Source organism: Haemaphysalis longicornis, unplaced genomic scaffold, assembly GCF_048455015.1.
Source record: "Haemaphysalis longicornis isolate Haplotype H1 unplaced genomic scaffold, Haemaphysalis longicornis Haplotype H1 scaffold_8, whole genome shotgun sequence".
NCBI classification, from domain to species: Eukaryota; Metazoa; Arthropoda; class Arachnida; order Ixodida; family Ixodidae; genus Haemaphysalis; species Haemaphysalis longicornis.
Genome location: NW_027526445.1, coordinates 77,661,069 through 77,681,751, shown reverse-complemented (window position 1 = coordinate 77,681,751; position 20,683 = coordinate 77,661,069).

Below are 20,683 nucleotides of genomic sequence, written 5' to 3'. Positions count from 1 at the left end.
CAATGGTAGGCGGCCATTCATTATCTGAGAATGCCGGCTGAATGCACTCCCTCCATTCTTATTCTTTTAATTATCTCTGCCCCATGGTTGTGATCCGGGGTCCCACTTGGCGTAAGTACATATATTCGCTTACCACTTTCACTGCATCGCCAACTATCTCACACCGCTTTGCTCTCAGGAGGCTATTGATCATTACTTTAGTTACGGCGTTGGTATTTTGAGGCCCACGGTTGTACTCTTTCTCCAGTACGGTAAGCATGCTTTGAAATTCATCCCCCGAGTTACTTAGCAAGGAAACGTCATCAACAAATCTGAGGTTACTAAGGTGTTCTCCATTAACCCTCACTCCCACCTGCTCCCAGTCTAATGTTGTCAATACTTCTTGTAAATATGCTGTGAATGACGTTGGAGAGATTGTGTCTGCTTGTTTGACGACCTTCCTTATGGATATTTTATGGCAATCCCTATTGAGGATGATAGTAGCTGTGGACCCACTGTAAATATCATCTAGTATGTTTACACAATACTCGTTAACACCCCGGTTCCGTAATGCTTGAATGAGTGCAAAATCCCATAGGGGTGAAACAGCGGGCAAAAGACAAGGATAGAAGGAAGAAGACCACAACACGTGCGGTGAAGGTTTCGACCGAGTCCAATGCTTTCTCTTAATCAATGAAGTCTATACACAGGAATTCAGTATACTCTGCGCACTTTTCTATCACCTGAGTGACCATGTGAGTATGGTCCATTATTGACAAGTCTTTACGAAACCCTAGTCGTTCTTTAGGTTGACTGAAATCTAAGGTGGCAGAAATTCTGTTGGTGATTACCTTACTAAGTAACTTGTAGACGACTAACAGTAAGCAGATTGTACTGTGATTTTTTGAGTTATTCATGTCACCTTTTTATGGATTAAGATGATGTTCGCGTTCTTCCATGACTCGGGTACACTCGCAGTGAATAGGCATTGCGTGTGCAGGTTTGCCAGTTCTACTAGTACAATTTGCACGCAATCCTTCAAGAGGTCCGGGGTTCTCTGAAATTCACCAGGTGCTTTGCCCCCTTTCATTTCGTTCAAAGCCTTCCTTATTTCTTCTTTTGTTGCTCGCGGGATGTCTCTCCCCCATGAACTACTTTCTCTTTCGGCATTATCCTGGAGGTCCAGGGTACTGTACACATCCCTATAGAACTCCTCGGATACTATGACTATATTATCCCTATTTCTGATGACAAATTCAACGAACTCTTTGCTAAAGTCAGGGGCATTCTCTTCCGCTTCGTGGTATCGACCATTGTTGGGTCCTGTGAAGGCCATTCAGTTGGTAGTGCACATAGTTTCCTTGAACTGCGTTGGGCGTCGGTGGTTGTTCTTAAATGTTTTAAGTTCTCTCAGCGTCCAAAACTACTTTCTGGCTAAATCCGCGTTGCAGTGGCACCGCTTGTGTGTGCGCTGTTGGGCTGCGCAGATGGCACTCCTCGAAGTCTTGTGGTGGTGTGAGCAAGCAAGCCCAGAACGCTTAAAGCTGGGTTCATCACATTTGAACAAGCAAAATTAAGCCGCAAGCCTGCAAGTTGGAAGCGTGTAGCAGCGAGATTGCATTGAGTGTCTAGTGGTTAAAAAAAGGCGAATCCGAAAGTCAAAGACCATCACCGACTTTATTAAACAACTTTTTAAGAAAAGTAATCGCCTAGATTCAAGTAAATAATTATCAGCGAGCTATGGGTAGCCCGACTGACGAGATTATAGGCCCCAGGTTGATCCAGCTCATTCACTGCGTACCTGCAACAGGGGATCAACACCTAAGATGCAAAAGGAATACATACCAAATGGTTCCCACACCAGTAATCTTGGCATAATAAAACCAGATGTGTACCTTGCGGGTATGTACATACATGCATATGCACACTCTTGCGTGTGTATACTTAAATTTGTCAAACGTACAGGAACCGTGGAACCATAACAAACGTTATCTCACTTCCCCCTCCCATGTCCTAGTATCCTATACTGCATTTACACTGCCTGGCCTAGTCTGCCTGAAAACAAATAAGCTTAACATGATTGGATTCCGAAGATTGTTTTATGTGGATTTACTTTCGTTCGCTCTATCGTCTGGTAAACATTGGCGCATTTTTGAGCACATGCAGCCTCCTCACCGTTATTAAAATCATTACTGTCACCGTACTTCTCCCCTTTTCTCTCCTGCAAAATGAGCGAACTAACATTTTAAATGTTGTGTTCAAGCATCCTCCAGAAACAAGTTGTTAATTTTGTGATTTCAATAAATAATCAGTAAATAGTCATTCCGTCATCCGCCCAACCCCTTCCACACAAGCTTTTATACCATTCCCATTTCCTCACGAAAAGAATCAAACAGAAGCTGTACGCCCAGTACTGGCTCAAAGCGAATTACTAAATGAAAATTTTCCTCATTGCTATCTCAAAGAATTCTCTATGTCATGTCTGCAATGCTTTTGGTCTGATGTCCCCATAATATATGTACTGAATTGTGGAAGCAGCCGTGTCAGATATTTCCTACCTCCCTTGAATCTGCATCAGTGTTTCGCACGAGTTAAGGGATCAAATTTCCTATGTTTTTGCATCTTTTCATGTAACAAGTGGCTTTACCCATGTACCGCAAGTACACGAAAAATGTAGTTAGGTGCCTAAATCCCGAAGTTTTAATGCCCTTATTTCCTCCTACACTGAAAAATTTAATGCCATTCACCATATGGTCGTTTTTTGGTTTCAGAAGTTCCGTACAACCCATTCCTCTTCACGACCGCGTCAAGTCTGCCGCCTTTCATACCAGATGCACACAAGGTAAAGCTAACAAAATGCAAATTAGGATTGACTAAGAAAGTATTTTGTGATTCAATGTCGTCAAAGTTTAGGTAAAGTTAAACTGAAATAGTTGAAAATGCTGAAATTCGTGTTATACCTTTTATATTTTTGTATATTTTTTCTGTATGCGGGCAAAAGCAGCCGTTCATTTCAATTTCAAAAAACGTTTACATTGTGTTTTTATACACGAGTATTTATAGTAATGTTTCTTTTTACAAAAACATTTTAAGCCGTTCTTTTGCATTTCGTATTTATGTTCAGTACTTCTGAAATATTAGTGGATTTTTCTGTTTATTATTACCCTCATGCCAACAACATTCACCCCTTTGCGTTTTGGCATGTCGCACAACCTTCCCAAATAATGTCATTCGGTGTTTGCGTGCTTAATCACTAAATGTCATTTTCGTGTACGTGTGGGAGGGGTACTATAAATATAATTTTTGCGAGTATTGGATTACGATCCTGCTCCTCTGACACTCCTGTCATTAGCCAATGATGCCTAAAACACCCTCAGGGAACCGGGCATACTATAGATCGCTGCAGTTCTTCTGCGCTTCATATCATGTATTGTTCAGCAAAATATTTCGAAAGGATGTTAGGAGGATGCTGAAGTGATATTGTCGAACTTCTGTTTGCGTAAGTGGGACATGAACCAGCCTGAACATACTCTTCCGTGTCCTCCCGCTCACTAAAGCAGTTTTTATTTTATGAAGCCAGAAATTAGATGCGATGGTTGTGATGCCCACGACAATTTCAGCAGGGAAGTAAAATGGCGCTCAAAATAATTGTATTGTAAATCGACGATAAGGACAGATTTAAGGCTCCTGCACACACTTGCATTGGTGCCAACATAACGTTTTTTAAGGCAGAGCTTCCACAATATTTTCTGCAAGCATATGTGCCGAATGTGATTTTTGCGGTTCCTTTGTGGTTGAGAATGTGGTTGTGTACTTGTGGAGAAACAAAACCAAACCCGCAGAAATTTTCGTTTTGCTTCGCTGCAACAACACGCTTAGCTTTTGTCATTACCCTTGTTTTCGCACACTCGCTAATTCTAGAATTTGCTTCTCAAGCTCTCGTGCCAAGATGTCAGCGCCGAAGTGAGCCGCGTAAAGCTGCAGCACTGCTCAGGGTATTCAAGGCGAGCAAGTACAGTACCATTCAGCGCCAAAAGACTTTAAAATATGTAAGCAGTGGCTCAGCACTCTCCGTGTTAGCGGAGATACTGAACTGTAGGGAGGCTAGCCCGCACTTTCAGGGAAAACCTGGCTCATCCCTGTTGTACGCACCTGGCATTAAGAGGTGTGTTAACATTATCGTCACAGTCGGCCGATTCAGCACCGTGTTACGAAGCTGACAGTGCCCTGTCACATTGTGTCGCTTACCATTGTCCACCACCAGGCGCTGGTGTGTAGGAGTGGTCAGAACTCACCTGTGGAGCAAACGAGGTTGCTGCGCAAAATCACGCATAAAAAGATCTCATGAGTACAGTATAGAAACTACATAACAATTTACCTGCCTGGGATTTCAAGCCAATTGCACAATGACGCTCCCACAGTGCTTTCTATGACTGAGCTAGGGGACCACGCAGGGCCAGACCGACAAAACATGCATCAAGTGGAAGCCTACAACGTAATGTTGTACATTGCAGTTTACTGGTTGAATAGGTCGCATCCTGAGCTGCTAATCAAAGCCTGTCTTCAAAATCTCCAGCGGTATACTGTCCCTATAGCGCCCACAAACATCATATCACCAGGGGATGAATTCCCTCAGCTAGAATACGCGATTGCGACTGTGTGCTCATCTCGTGCACTGTGAGTTCACCCTGTGCTAAAGGTGCTTATGGTACCTTGGTTGTATGGTTTACGTAAGATGTTTTGCTTCATTTTAATTCCCATAGTGTAAATGTTCTCCCGTGCCATAGTGATCTTTATTTAATTGCAATCGTCCCAGCTGCACGTGCGTACAAGCTTAAGCTCTATTGACGTAAAATCAGCAAAGCGTCTCGAACCAAAAGATGCACAGTATGTGTGCTGTGCGGAGATATTGTAACTTCACCGACCTTACTAAGCTCAACACCTTCTGCTTACTGACAAAATTGATCCAGAATCATCTCAGCACAAATCATATGTAGGCCTAATTTTCGCTTGCCCATTGATTGGTAATGGCCTTGTTGAAAGAAGATGACGCCTCACCTCCCTCGTGCCCATAATAATTATCATCATGGTCCTGTTCCAATAAAGCATTCTTCAGAACGGGACTTGGCGGCTCATCCATTTCTCTAAATATTAGGTGCAAGAAATCCGTGATCAAGTAACCTCCAGAGATGAGCTATAACGAGCGGAATTGCCATACCTTCCACCGCCTTCTCACCTCACGGGAACAAGAATGAACCCGCCGTTTCAGGGAACCCGTTGAGAAAGGTTGGGCCAGCTAAAGAAGAAGAATAAACGAGCTCGACCCATTCGTGCTCCACCTTTGCCGACACACATTGGATTCGCCTTAACGCTTGAGTGTCTACCAGTATGATCGTGCCGACCTTTGCCCCGTGAGTCCGCCCCCCATCAATATCGACGTTTTCGACGCCGGACTGGACCAAGGAGGCCCTATAGGAAAGACAGCAGATCGTGCGGGAGCCGCCAACAGATTTTATCGGCAGGGTTGAAGACTTTCTCGTCATCGAGCAACTACCTATACGTGAGTTGACTGATCTTTTAGACACTTTGACTGACCGAAACGATTTCTTGGACAAGATTAACTGAGAAGTGGAAAATACCGTGGGCATTAACAAGCTCTAATTGGAGATGTTGCAGGCATTGTATTTTAAAGTAACTGTAATATCAATAAAAGTTAAACTGGAAATTAAGATCAGCCGTGCAAGAACTAACCTACACGTTGACATAGCGTCCGTCTAATCTCGAATTTGGTTAGACCTCGGACAGCTTTGAAAGGATGGAGATATACATATGGAAAATATGGAAACACTGAATGAAAAGAACAATGTCGGCCCTCCGAATCCCAGATTTCACTACAATCCACCATTCAATTTGCAAGACATATTGCCAATGGAGAACAGCTGTCTTGGGTGCTGGGCCGAAGATACTTCGCACCATCTAACTGCCATAACTGCTCAGAGCAAAGGGAAATCCTTCTGAATAAAGAGAGATTTAGGCAAGCGGAAAACACCTTTGACTATTCAATCACAGGTTATCCGACACCAAAGTTCAGAAATGCGGCAGTTAAATTATCCGACCACAAGACATCGCCAGAAACAAGCACCAGCACGTCATCTGAAGGGCAAGAGAACAGGGCTACCATGTTTCAGGAGCCTCCACACATGTTGATGTTTCTTAAAGTAAGAGATCGCATGGAACCCCTGAAATTCCGCCAGAAAAACAAGAGAGGAAGAACCACGCCGACAGATAATTAATTTAGGACTGTTTTGCTTCGCAACTTGGTACGTATAAGACGGAAGCGGCACCAATAGACGTGCCTTGGCAAGTTGCAGAGGATACACCGAGTCGCTAACAGCCCTAGCATAACAGATAGAGTTAAACCAAAAGGAAGTCAAAGGGAAACAATGCCTTCGATTCAAAAGAACTCCCCGATGCTTCAAAAGGGATTACAAAAAACGCAAACTTCTGTGAAGACGGGAAACGGCTACTGGCGAACAAAGAGTTTTGGATCCAAAGCAGTGGGGAACTCTTCGGATCGAGGACTTTCATCTACACATCAGGTTCACCAGCTGCTCATCGATGCGAGGGTTCCACGCTTCGGCAGGCTAAAAACCATCGATTTCATCGGTGGAAGAACAGCGGCGAGGTCCCGACTCTGCTAGCTCCAACGAACATAAATTCTTAATGCCTGTGAACTGGACTGCTTTACGGCAACAGGCGCTATCACGCTGTAACATTTTGTCGACACCTTCGGGCGGGCGAGGATGTTGAAAAGGATGGAGCCTGACCTTCCTCGTACACATCGCAATCCTCATCATGATCATGTCCCATTACATGACGCATCAGAACGGGCCATGGCACCTCGTCGTTTTCTCCACAAGCCTAACAGCGGGTCGTTTAGCCAACTGGTTTGGGCAGCCACATTTACAGCAAGCCTACACTAGTTTAGGAAAACTTCATGAGTCACAGAAAACATTGAAGAATTAGCAAGGAAGGCGAAGAAAAGGAATACCCCTTTTGAACGAATTTGTCTTCTCGAGAATTGATCATAAATGAAACTACAATGGTGAAAGCAACATTTAGAGTCTCCAGACTTAATTCTCCGCAAGTAATCTCACAATGGCTATAAATCCCTATCACGTCCCATTAGAATACAAACTCTTTATCCTGATGTCCCTGCTTAGCCACATTCCTCAAGGGAACGCTGAAGTTTGCCAATTTTAAATTCCGCTGTTTTTAAGGGTGTTTGATTCAAACGAGCCATAATGAGTGCCATTATCTAAACATTTGCTATTACACAGACGGGGTGAAAATTGCTCATTCCATATTCAATTTCCTAAACGCCTTACTATAGAAACGTTCCATTACACTTCCAGAGGGGATTCAACATACCTACTTGTATATTTGTCGTTCCGGAAAAATTAATGGCACTTGTTCCCTAAAGAACAGTTGTAATAAGCACATACCAATACAAAAGGGGAATCGGGTATTCCTATCATATATGCTTGCCGAAAGAACTCCAGACATATATATATATATATATATATATATATATATATATTACTGTTTAAACAAATAAATAACAAATTCTTCTTTCAAGAATTCGCCGCAGGCACTTTTCTGATAGAGGCGAAAGCGAGAAAGCACGTGCCTTCGAGAATTCAGCGAATAATATGATCCCAGGTGGTCGAAATAAATTGCGGACCCTCCACTAAAGCCTGCCTTATCACCTACGTGTATCGGCGTGTTAAGCATCAGATTCCATCTTTTCTTTCAAAGAAATTGGTTATGAATATATAAGTGTAAAAACAAAGCGGTAGGAGCATTGCCACTCTGTATGTACGTCTGTACGCACGCACACACACACGCACAGAGAAACACGCACACACACACAAGGCATATACATGTCTGTGTGCATTGTATTAAACACTCTTACACACTTTCAGTATCGTGGCCCTATTGCTTCTGATCCCTCACACGTCAATGATTCTAACAACCCTTTAGCAAGATGCAGTTACTAATTCCTGTGGTAAAACAATACACTCACACACTCAAGCGCACTATTCGTCACACAACACGCACCAGCTACATTTCCCTGCGTAATTCATTATACAGGCACTGAATGACATCAAGTGGTTAAATTATCGCAAGTTATCACAATTCTCCAGACACCCTACAAAAGTTTTCAATTGGCCAAGACAGAAAATAGAAATAACGCAAATGAACAGCCCCTTCGGTCTCTGGAGAACAATTTATTCCGTGACTTTGTTTCGTGTTTACGCGAAGAAAGGTGCAACGTTCCAAGTATGCTCTGAAATTGCACCGTCTGTCATGTATATTTATGTCTGACCGGACCAGTTAGGTCTTTTTTTGAGGCAAACGTGGGTTATCATTTTTGAGGTTGCATAAATTTCTTTCAGAAGACATTCACGTTTTGCTGTTTTTGACTCTAAATTACTTTACATCATTTTATTACCTGCTGTTCCCTAAAGGTATCAGCTTCCGCCTAATCAAGTCCTTGAGCACACGGTTAACGATGCAAAGCCTTGCACTGCCTCTACCGTAAAATGGTGGCTCACTTTTATGGAAAGATAGTAATAAATTAGCCATGTCATTCCAAAAATGAGACTTTTAACCGTTTACGTTTCATACAGGGTCACAGACAGTACAATTGAGGCAAAAAGACATGATAAGGCTAAACAAAATTTTAATCGCACTGACTTATCAGACATAAATGGCACTAAACTACAACTACTAAACTTTATGTAGGGTGATCGGCCGCTACTCCTGACCATCGTGAGCTCAAAAAATGAAGAGCTGTGTGTCCAGACTTCATTTGGAATTCGAGCACACTACCAAGCATCAGTTACTCTTTGAAATCTATTCAAAGCACGAATATGCTAGAGACCTCGAATGACCAATAAATATGGAGCGGCTTCTCTCTACATACCATACAAATGCACCAATCGCCCGTACAACAATTGCGAAGCTCAGGGCTTACACTAGCAGACTGAAGTGTCCTGAATACAAAAAATACTACTCACTAACTCATAGTTGTGTTTTAACTTCTAGGGCGCCGCTAGCATAAAAACCAGTGTGGCGATTTCATACATTTTTCTGAAGGACTTCTTTTGTCCAAATTTTGATTGGAAAAACCAGGCTGGTCTATCTGCAGGTATCATATAGCTTAACTAAAAAAATCCGCTGAAAAAAGTCATTTTCACTGTTTTGTTTTGTTTTATTAGCAGCCTATGGTTCAAAAAGGGGAATACTCACTTCTGCTAAACAGACCAAGTTGATTTCAAGCTGCAGTTTTTCTTCTAGAGCACAGCCTGGCTTGCCTGAACATCTAAGAACTGAGCCAACTCTGTATCATGTATCAGGATCTGCAGAAGAAAATCGCCTCACAAATTATTGAATTTAGGCTGGGCAGGCACGCACTGCTTCAATTATACTAGCAGATATCCCTACCTATTTCCCGCATTGTCTTACATTCAAAGCTTATTCGTTAGAGCCTTCAATATCAAACATGGTCATATGTCATATCACAGCTATTCCTACAGAAACGACTTCCACTGCTTAAAGGTGTTGTGCCACCACACTTTAACTCTGTAAAAAGCCTGCTGCAAGCTTCCTCTGCATGCAACGACCCTCAACACGAAGTGCTGAGTACAGCAAGAGCTTAACATATATTTCAATTCGCTTCTAAAAATTGCCTAAATGCTCTTCTGGAAATCGGTACCCATCGCTAGCGCCACTAACCATGACGTCAGTGAATTGCCAGCATAACAGTTTCTGACGTCATACAACGTTAGCGACTCGAGCGATGTCAACGTGAACTCCAGTTACCAGAGTTTGTTTGGTCGCTTGGTCGTATCAGACACACCATGCCGACACGACGGTGACGACGACGCGACGCCGACGCGTCGCCAAACCATCGGCCAACTGCTGAATTGCCAGACCGCGTTGTCACACTACGCCGACGGCGACACAAACACGTCGGCCGATGGGAAGTCGCCGTAGTGTGACTGACTCGCCGACCGAAGACGCCAAAAAAACCGTTCGCCTGACTGGTCGCCCGATGCGTCGTCTGGAATCGGCCGAGAAGCGAGAACTGCGCCCCAACAACATTCGTGCTGCAATGAACGCGGCTCTATTTGGTTAGTTTCTGGAGTGTAATAAACTCAGTAAGTTCCATGAAGCCCATACAACTCAACACTAGCGCTATTGCGATCCGTATTTTGGCGTTCGACGCTTCGGCCGTGCTCTTCGGCGACGCCGCTACCCCGGAACGCGTGTGCGATCGGCTCGCCCGTAGAAAATATAGGGTCAGTTTTGTGCAGAAGAAGAGTTACGTAGGGTAATTTGAGTAATAAGAGATCAGTATGGGCAAAGGTTTTTAATGTAAAACGTAAAACTAAAGTACGGCAAGCACTATGCCTTCAGTGCAAAATCGCAGTCGCAGCCGGGCACACTTATTTTTGCGAGCGCTTTCGCAAAATACCAGAGTTGATGGCGATAAGCTGTTGCGGGGGCTTCGCGGAACCTTGCTGCGCAAGCGCTTTTAAGAAATTTGAGTTTACAAGTCAGGAATTCTGTAAACTAGCTAGTAAACACCGACGTACGACTCCAAGGATGGGCCTCCATCTAGTACACCGGCTATATCTCATTGTGAAACCGTTCGTTCGGTGGCTCAGTGGTCTCGCGCGTTGCCCCCGCTGGGTCAACGTTGCTGGTTCGATTCGCGGCGGGAGCAACTATTTTTTTGAGCGGTTTTAGGGGCGAAGCTCCTTAAGGCGTGGGTCTGTCCATCCTCGACGTATGTATGTAGTCACCTCTAGTTTATTTCTTGGATTGTTTACTAGATGGCGTGGCTACTTATAGTTTAGTTCTTGGATTGTTTACTAGATGGCGGTACTTGTATATGATGAAAAGATGCGCTTGGATTGTTTACTAGATGGCGTGGCTACCTCTAGTTTAGTTCTTGGATTGTTTACTAGATGGCGGGGAGCGTTGTAATTAAATCCGTTCGCTGTTGGCGCGCGCTCGGAGTCGCCCGATGGATAAGGCTGCAGATGTGCGAGCCCGCGAGGCAGAAGCGCTCCGTGAAGCTGCGTGACGCCGCCGCCAAGATCCTGCCGTACGAGAGCGGGAGGCCGAAGCGTGTCGTCTGGCTGCGTGACGACGCCGCCAAGATCCCAGCGTTCGAGAACGAGAGGCCCAAGCGTCACGGCAACGGCGCGAGGACCCTGCCGTACGTGAAGCGGCACGGCTGCGGCGCGAAGAGGATCTCCAAAACGTCAGAGAACGGGAAGCGGCGAGAAAGCGCGCGTATCGGCAGGCAGACCCCGATGCAGTGAGAGCTCGTGAGGCGTCTGCAAAACGCATCAGGCGAGCTCAGCCCCAAGGTGCCGACGCGCGGTTTAAGCGAGACTTTCTAGTCGTTACGTTCGGACACAGATGTAGTGGGCGAACTTTCACTGAAGAGTCACGGTTTTACCGATGATTTCCCCTCAGGAGCTTCGCCCACTCATCATCATTCACCCCGTGGATATGGTGTGAATTTTTTTTAGCATTTTTATGGTTAGCTTATTCATGGTTTTCATTTGTCTGCATCCGAGGATGCAGACACAGAATCTGTGTCGGAGCTGTCGCTGCTTCACGTGACGAGTCGGCGTGTTTACTTCCATGGTGAAGCACGTATGTGGGGGAGCAGACGCCGCAGTAAAGTCGCAACGCACCGCAGCGCCGCATGGGAGACACACGTGGCCGAGCGCCCTCGCAACACGGTTACGTCACTGCTTGAATCGGCGCCCAGAAACCGAAAACGAATCCTGTTCACATGAATCGTGCGATAATAATTTTTTTACTCAGAATAAGTGCATGTGAGAGCATGTATCATGTTTTCTAACGAAATATAAATTGTTTGCAACAAAGAATGCACAAAAAAACAAATTTGGTGGCACAACACCTTTAAGAAAACTTCTTTTTGCGGTAGTTATAAAATATGCGACTGAGATACAGACATCCGCAATCCGACAACATAATATCTGTTTCACTATGCTGACAAGAAGGATTGTTACATAATGCACTTTGTAGAAAAAACCGCTACTACAGCGTTGTTAGCTAGGCATCGCTTTTGGCACCAAATTGACTCCTGACTCAATGTCAAAAAAAGAATAGTTGAAATTGAAACGTTATTCATGAAAACTGCCCAACGCTGCAGGCAATGCACACCTTCTTAAGTAATGTTAACGTGCGTGTAGGAGTATTCGTCAAGCAAAAACACCGTACAATAATGTTTTTGCAGCTGCAAGCTCCCTGGCAAAATCGAGCGTCAGATTATTCACCTAATTATTCTGTATGATAGTACTCTTGATTATGACAAAGTTACTACCAACAAACGAGTGAATGCGATTCTAAAAACTGATTTCCCTTTTAATGCCCTTCACATATGTGTCATGCTAAGCCTAACTCGGTTGTCTTCCATAGATGAGCGCGGCAATTTTTTTTTGTTTTCAATTACGTGGACCTAGCTGCGACTGACAGGCCCCGAGTGTTTACGGCCGCCTCATTATCATGCGAAAGGAAATAAAAATATTGGGTTTGATCCACCTGGCCGAGTGATACACTCTATGTGCATTTAATTGTTCGATAGACTCATGGCATCTTTTACATACAGGTGTGCTGTTCCGGCCTGAAGGGAGGAGAAGCTCATGCGGGTTGCGTTCCTTTTCTTGCATTGCTTGATCCTTGTTTATAAATTATCAGTGCCCTCTTCCCCGACCCTCCTCCACCTTCATTCCATCTTCCTTCTGACTGCGCGGATTTTCGCGTGCACGAAGAAACCTCCAGGTTGCTTTGAAAGGATGCCACGTGCAAACAGGGATCATATTTGGAATGCCCTGTAACGAACCGTTCTAGAAAACAATGAGAATGCATACCCAAAAAACACACAAACAAGTAAATTAAAATGACAGCATGCGCTTTCTCTTTGCCTGTGCGTGAACATGATGTGCCCGCCTTAAGAACTTCGCAGTTAACCCTATTTAAAACGTTTGAAAAACGCATCGAATGGTGACCGACGACTTACCAGAGAGCTGTCCACAACTGCCCCGTATATAAATGCTGTTCGCTGCCGTTCTTCGCCTGAAAGGAGCACGTGAAAATGTTTTTTACCAATTCGCGTTTCTCGTCCTTCTCAAATAAAGGAAAAAACGATGACCCAACTAGAGGCTTGAAACCCCGGAAGAATCGAGTGACCGACCGGTATTCGCTGCTTCTACCGGCTTCCGTTGTTTACGTGTTTTCATACCGGCTTCACAGTCGTGCCGGCTGGGCAAGTTGAGTCGCTGCAATCGGGTGCGTTGGCGCGCTAGCACTTAATTCTGAACGGGTCATATGTGCGCAAGCAAGCGGAGCAGATAAACATTCCCACTGTTAAAACGGCGAGCACTGTCTCTTTTTGAGAAACACAGTCTGGCAACGGCTATCCCCAAAATAAACAGAGTGAAACGACACGGCCGCGCCTTTTTTCTTTGATCGTGCTGGTTAAAGCATCTGTCCACGATTACGTACGGTATCAATTTTTTATCGGCATGCAACCGTTGCGTCCTGCTCACTCGTTTCAATTAGCATTACATGAAGGTGGAAGTGCTGCTCCATTTATTGCTGATACACGGAAAGAACAAAAGATTAACATGGCGCCTGCCTGCTTCACACGATAACCACATCTGGGGAGCTTTTCCCTGGCTTGGAAGCAAGCCTAGGCAGGAAAGACGTTGTTGAAGGGGAGGTAAATCATTCTAAATTGGATTTTCTACTACTGATATTGGCGACAGGAATAAAAATGTCGGTTATCCACATTTTTATGTTCTAACTAGTAGTAAAGTTTTTATATAGGCAGTTTCTACGGCACATCACTTGTTGAACACTCCATTTTCATCAAGGCTCCGTTTACAGTGTATCAAACGTAATGAAAGGCGTTCCCTGGTTTGCGATAGGAATAATATCTTGTAATTAAATTAAGCTTTGCTGTAGCGCACCAGCTCACTGTAAGCACAAACATACCGACACACAGACTCATTTGAAGGAGAATAAAGGACAGTTAATACCCGCTGAAGGTTCCGCATAACAAACCTAATATATACTACATCAGAGGTCGCAGGGAGGGTTCGGAAAATTTCTTGGTCAAAACTACACCCGATTACAATCTTGTGCAGCAACACTTAGCAGCTTCATCTCCTTGTTCCGCCGTTTCCTCAATTTTCAGTAGCCAGTGAACGAGCATTTCAGTAGGCGTTCCTAGTTTGTCTTTGCTCATAGGCAAAGTAGATCGTAGGAGAGGTGTGCAAGAGGTACCGATACGAGGCTTTGAAGCGAGAAGTAGGCGGACTTCCCGTTCGAAATCACTGGGTTATACGGGTTCTACGGGATTCGCGATTGTAAGAAGGGTCATCCAAATGAAAAAATGTTTTGTCGTCCAAATAACAAAAGATACAAAAATTATCCCCACGCCCAAGAAATAACAGATACATTAGGGAAACTATTGTAGCAGTGACCGCTCCCCAGCCGCTGTGCAGCGATTTTGCTATACGACACGGAATGTTTAACCTCATATGGCTAAGAAAGCAGATAAGCACCGCGAAACGTGATGGTCAGAAGCACTACCTTTCAAGAAGGTTTATTGGCAAATGCGTGGATTTTAACATCCAAGCAGGTATTATCCTACACGAAAAACAAACCAAACTAGGCAAATCTATGTCAAATTCGGGCATAAAAGGGATAGCACTAAGACGTGTGCTCAAAGAGAGGCAGAATGATTATTATACAATGATGAAAACTTGCTCACTTTGAGGTACCCAATCTCCTTCTCAGATAGAGTCACTGATGGTGAACTGACGCAACGTTCACACTGGCCTGCTATCTCAGCCGTGTCCATAATTTATCGTGTTTTCTTATTGGATAGGCAAGCAATGACGCTACAGCAATCAGAAAGAGTGTTACGTTGCAATAGTGGCAATGAATGCCCAAGTCGGCTGTGAAAACCTTGTCCATGTATTAATCCTCGCTGAAGGTGTTTTTCAGACAACAAACTATTTGCCCACATCGACAATTCAGATAAATAGCGTCGGAAGGCATTACATACGTGACATGAAGGGATTTTTCTGCTTTTTGTGGCACATCGGCTGCCGTGGAGCTTCGCGTTCATTTAATCTACGCAGGCCTATGAATTCAAGAGGGGCGTAAAGCAACATTTAACACAGCAATAATATCTTTTGCTATAGTCTGGCGGAAAGGTCACAAAAAACGGCATAAGTGCAAGCCATTGTTTCTTCAGATGTATTAAACGCAGTTCCATACCTTAGTCTGTCGAGATCGACCGGCGTACTTGACGCTCCTGAGAAGGTACTCAGTAAGAGCGGTGACCAGCTGTTCCAGGAACCCCGCTCCATGAAGCCACTGCACCTCCTGAACGAATCTTTAATAAATTTTACGGGGGAGGAGATTTTCAGCATTTGACTAACCCTACTTGGTCAAACTTGTTTTAACAAGCGAGAGTGGCCCCATGGTAAATGTAGCGATTGATTACTGGCGCGTGTATCGTAGCACCAACCAACATCGTCGCTCATTAAAAAGGGGTTCTTATGTAAAAAAACTGAGCATGCTTCCTTAAGGCAGTTTGCGTGGAACTTCAAAATATTGGAGCATATCTTAAATTTTGTTAGGTCAGTACGTACACGAGAAGCAAATGTGCATGCGTCGCACGTGATGAACACCAGAAAATCTGTTGAAGCCACTGGCCGAAGCCACCACCATGAAACGTTACTTGTGTTAGTATTTGCTCTGTAGTACTGTGTGATCTTATTACTTGAATGCGAACCAGCAATCAAACAAGAAATATTTTATGATGGCTCATTATAGGTCGCGTCTCTTCAAATGACCTTACTGGGGGGCGAAATTTATCAAGGGTTTCAATAATTCCATCGTTTTGTTTTGTCACTTGAAAGGCGTGTTTTGGGGTTTCGATTGACCTGAGTTATTTACAAAAGCAAGTTCTTTCAAACTGAGAATTCTTCCATTTTATACATATGGCGCTTCACCATAGGCGTAAACAATGTTTTACTAGCTGGTTTGCAAATTGCCTATTCATAAGCTAATCGAAAATCTGGGAAATAGGTCCTTTTCCTCTCCGTAAAAGACTTATCAGGCTATTCTCATTCTAGTCAACAACGTTGGTTGATTTTCATACCGAATGTCAATAGCATATCGATTCGAAGTTTTTCCAGGTTTGGTGTCACCGCGCTCTGATATTCGCTTCGGTATCACTGAACTTGTGGTTAGCCCTAGGCAAAGCCCTCCTTGACAATGTGGACGTTGCGAAATTCCAAGTGCAGCCACTCTAGGGAGCCGATGTTTTTTCTTCATACTTCAGGCCGTATGACGTAAACAAAACGCCATAGCGGCTTCGTTTGCTTCGTTTGCTCGGTTTAGTAGTTGACCCGACCTAAAAAAACACCTGCCCGGTTAGAGGCGTCCACCTCTCGTTGATGTTGCCGAAAAATAAACAGCAGATTGTGTTGCTGACGCAGAGATGCTCAAATGAAGTGAATAGCAGATTGGGTGGATATTTTATTTTCCTTCAGGAGCACGTATCACACACCTCGTTTCTCTGTGGCGCTTTATGCAAGTGTACGCGTGTTTCCCAGGTACTGACTCAAGTAAACATAAGAAAAGATGCTTTGCATCACCTTAACCATTTGAAAAATTTAATGAGGCGATGACATTTCGATTTGGGGTACATCCCTGGCGCATATACATCGGTCGGTTTCAAACCCGCAAGTTACTTGCTCTTTTAAATTATATATTTCCAGGTATTTGCTCTACAGCGGTTACGTGTTCCTTGTTCATAATATACTAACAAATCTATGGTTGCTACTAGCTTCCTTCTTGCCTATTTCATGAAATTGTGACACAGACGGCCAACATATGGATGACTAAGCATGTCCCCTTATTTGCAATGATCCGCACATGTTGTGTTCGTTTACATGTGTATACATTTAGACGCGTCGTAAAATTTATAAAAAGACGTATAAGGTATTGCGGTGCCAGAGGTCCTCTTTTATTTGAGTTAGGGACTCAAAAGGTTGACCGAAAAGGGTGATGCATATAAGTTGTCATGACAAAACCGTCATTTTGTTCTACGTCAAGCAACTGGTGCATTTGGATACCTTATGCTCGGAGCGTAACCTCAGCAATAAACGAAGATAGGTAGACAATTGTGGCTTTTCAAGCTCCGATTCGACACATGTAACATGGCTTATTAGCAACTCTGACGCCTTTCCTTATGAGATTGACTTATACCCTCAAAAAAAAAGACAATGGAGGGACTCAGCCCAGACCAAGAGATCCTTTGCATCTAAAATTTGCACTTTGCCAGCGTTTTTACGACGGAATCGCCGTGGAGGCTTGGAAAATTTTCTTTTTTTGAAAAATATTCGCCTTATATGAACAAACCTGGCTATGCTTGCGAGGGCGAGCAGCTCGGCGCCTCTCACTGCCGCTCACTACCTCCTCCTCTGTGCCCGGCACCTGCGGCGCGAGTTGAGCGGCGCACCCCTCCACGTTTTGTCTGCCTTCGCTGCGTTTTCGGACTCCTCAACGCGCGGTCGTCGGGCGGACGCAGTCTCTGCTTGGACAGCGCGTTGCAGCGGCGTTGGCCATCTAGTCAAGGTAAGCACGGTATACCGGCTATTTGGGCGTACGGTGTCGCACTACAATTAATGGAGGTATGTTTGCCTTGCAATCGAAGAGTGCTAATGCCCTTTATGAAATCCGCACGTGGTTGTTAAGCTTACCTCCACCTGCGAGCAAGATTTCCTACCGTAACTACGCCATGCAAGGGAATGTACTCACAAATCAACGACAGGAAGAAGACGTAAACAGACGAGTATCCAGGGAAGGCGCTGCTACAGTACTTTCTGGGGACTTCCCGGTCATTATTTTATGACGTGCACATCGCCGGTCCTTCTGCCGCCGCCGCCATTTTACGCATATGTTATAAATACTACATCCACTGCAGAAACTCTGGCCCTGGTATTTGTTTTTCTTGGAGAGCCTTTCAGTTTGATCATATGCAAATGTCGTTTCAAATCACGCGCCATCAGCCGCAAAAGGTTCGCACAGCATCCGACAGATGGCGACGAGTGTACTGGCCAGTAGGAAGACGCATTGAAACATCCCCCTCGCGAGGGGCACGATCCAATGCAGAGCATTTCCGGGGGCGCACGACGTTAAGTAGTTTGCGTTACGTTAATGTTGTTGCACTTGTGGCAAGTGCTGACGAGAGAGCGCTCGTCAGCACTAATTTGAATGAGTCAACGATATAAGGCGCCTTCATAGCCTCGCATTCTGCGTCGGCTTTGTGGCGCAGTGGTTAGAGTACCTTGTACATTGCGTTCCGCCCGCAGGGTCGAGGGATCGAAACCTGGCGCCAGATAGTATTTCTTTTTTTTATAAAGTAGGGAGGGGTGCGGTGCGGACTATGGACGCCAACGCGGGTGACATCGTGAGTTACTGAAATGCTCTGCATTTTAAAAGGTTTGCAGTGCTTAATTTGTTTACATTACCACTCATTTAGAAATTCATATAAATCTGTATATTCAAACGGGAAAGTACATAGAAATTTAGTACTCCAGTTCTTCCTTGGGTATGTGATGTTAGGTTGATTGTGTTGTTCAGTGTCACAGCCACGCGCAAGCGTAACAAAAGAAAATCGCTTGCAATTTCCTGGTTTTGTGGATAAAACGTATGAGTACCCAAATGCGTAATAGAGAAATGATATACATTTTAATGGCATTCAGACAAAATGGCTCCCATAATTGTCGCTGGGTGCCCATTTTCCTGTAAAATCAAAAGAGTCAGCAGTTTTAATTATTTACTATACCAACTACAGAAATGCTACATGTCATTGTCATATTGAATTGAATGTAATGCATTTTCACGGGAATCGATGGAAGCGTTGGGAGATTTTGCTGGGTCTCTAGCATTCACCTTAAAGGGACCCTGCAACACTTTTGATAAACGCTTTCACCCTTTTCGTCGTGTCTGGAAGCACTGCGAAAGCTACAGTTATCGCCAGCACTGAGCGGCACTGCGTCATTTGGTCTTCCCAATAAATACGCCGTTCCTTTCTGCTTCATTTTTGTGGCTTTATTTTGAATGTTGCTATTGAAAAGCATTCATTGCTACAACTGGAGAAAAAGCATTCAATAGCCGTTACATGGTCTCAGTGACGTAATTTGGGCAATCGAATAACGTAAACAGCGGGAAAGAAAAAAAATATCTTTTGAGCGAGTTTCCAAGTTATCTGGTGGGCATAAGCCAGTAACTTTTGGCTGAGGTACTGCGCCACCCCTCAATCAAAGTCGTTCTTTTTTTGTAACCACGTCATGCAATCATTTAGGATTTCAAAAAAAGTTGACAAACGTGTTGCAGGTTCCCTTTACATATGATATCATCTACCTTAGTAAAAGTAAAGAACAAGTTAAAAGCTGAGTAGCGACACGACTTTTGTAGCTTGACCGAAATTGTTACATTCTTGTTAACCGCGAAGCTGTTTAGGCTGGAACTCTGTCCCTCCATGCGGATAGTTAACACAAAACTGCCGTGTTCACGAAGGCTAAAAAGGGGGTAAATAGTAGGCCGGTAAGTATGAGGGAAACTGGAAAGGGAACAAAGAGTTCATGAGCAGGTGCGTAGATCACGCGCCCCAAGACGAAACTTGGGTTTGTGAGGCCCCGGAAATCGAAACTGGACCTCTAGGCCATAAAACTGGTTAGCTAAGCAGTGGGAAATCCGAAATGCCCAATGGTACACGGTATCCCTCCATCCTAGCACGCCGTGGTGTCGGGAATACTCTTGCTCATGCCTGGTGTTTGTGGCTCAATCGTTTCCTACACTTAGCCGAATTCTGAGCGCGTTTTTCACTAGTTTTCGTGGAAATGCTGCTTTTGCGTTTGAAGGTAAGAAGTCTGCTTGCCGCAGAGAAACCAGCTGTAGGGTTTCTCTACAGAATGCCTTCCAACATCCGGCTCTCGCACGTGTGCAGCGTCCGGCGAACAAGCCAATGCGAGAAAAAGGCTTGGAGCCGGATGGCAACGAGTGGAGTGGCGCTTGACCCCATCGCCCGGTGCCTCTAACGACTGTTACGCCCGATTAGAGAAAGCTACTGTGGGAGTACAAAAGCGCTATTCCACACACGGGGCGTCCATCTGGACAAGAAGTATCATGCAAAAAGGAAGCGCAAGAAGGTTACTAAGCCCGACGACGCCAGGGTGACAAAGTGAAGGCGCGTATCGCAGTTGTATGGCGGCAAGAGACACCGGTGGCATTCCTTTGTACGGCTAAAGCCAGTGACAGCGGCACTGTTGATTGACACCCACTGTGGTAATAGCTGCTATGCCCAACCATGGGCTTACTGATCCCGAGCTGCATTTCTATGAGCAGACCTCGGGAACACCTGGCTTGAGCGGCGAAGGGTACGGAGTCAAGGTGGCCAATGGTCAACATGAGAGAGACGGGTGTGCAGCGGGTGATCGGTGAAAATGTACCCGGGCCGGACATCTCGCCGGACACCAACCAAACGTTTGGCAGAGAGAAGTTT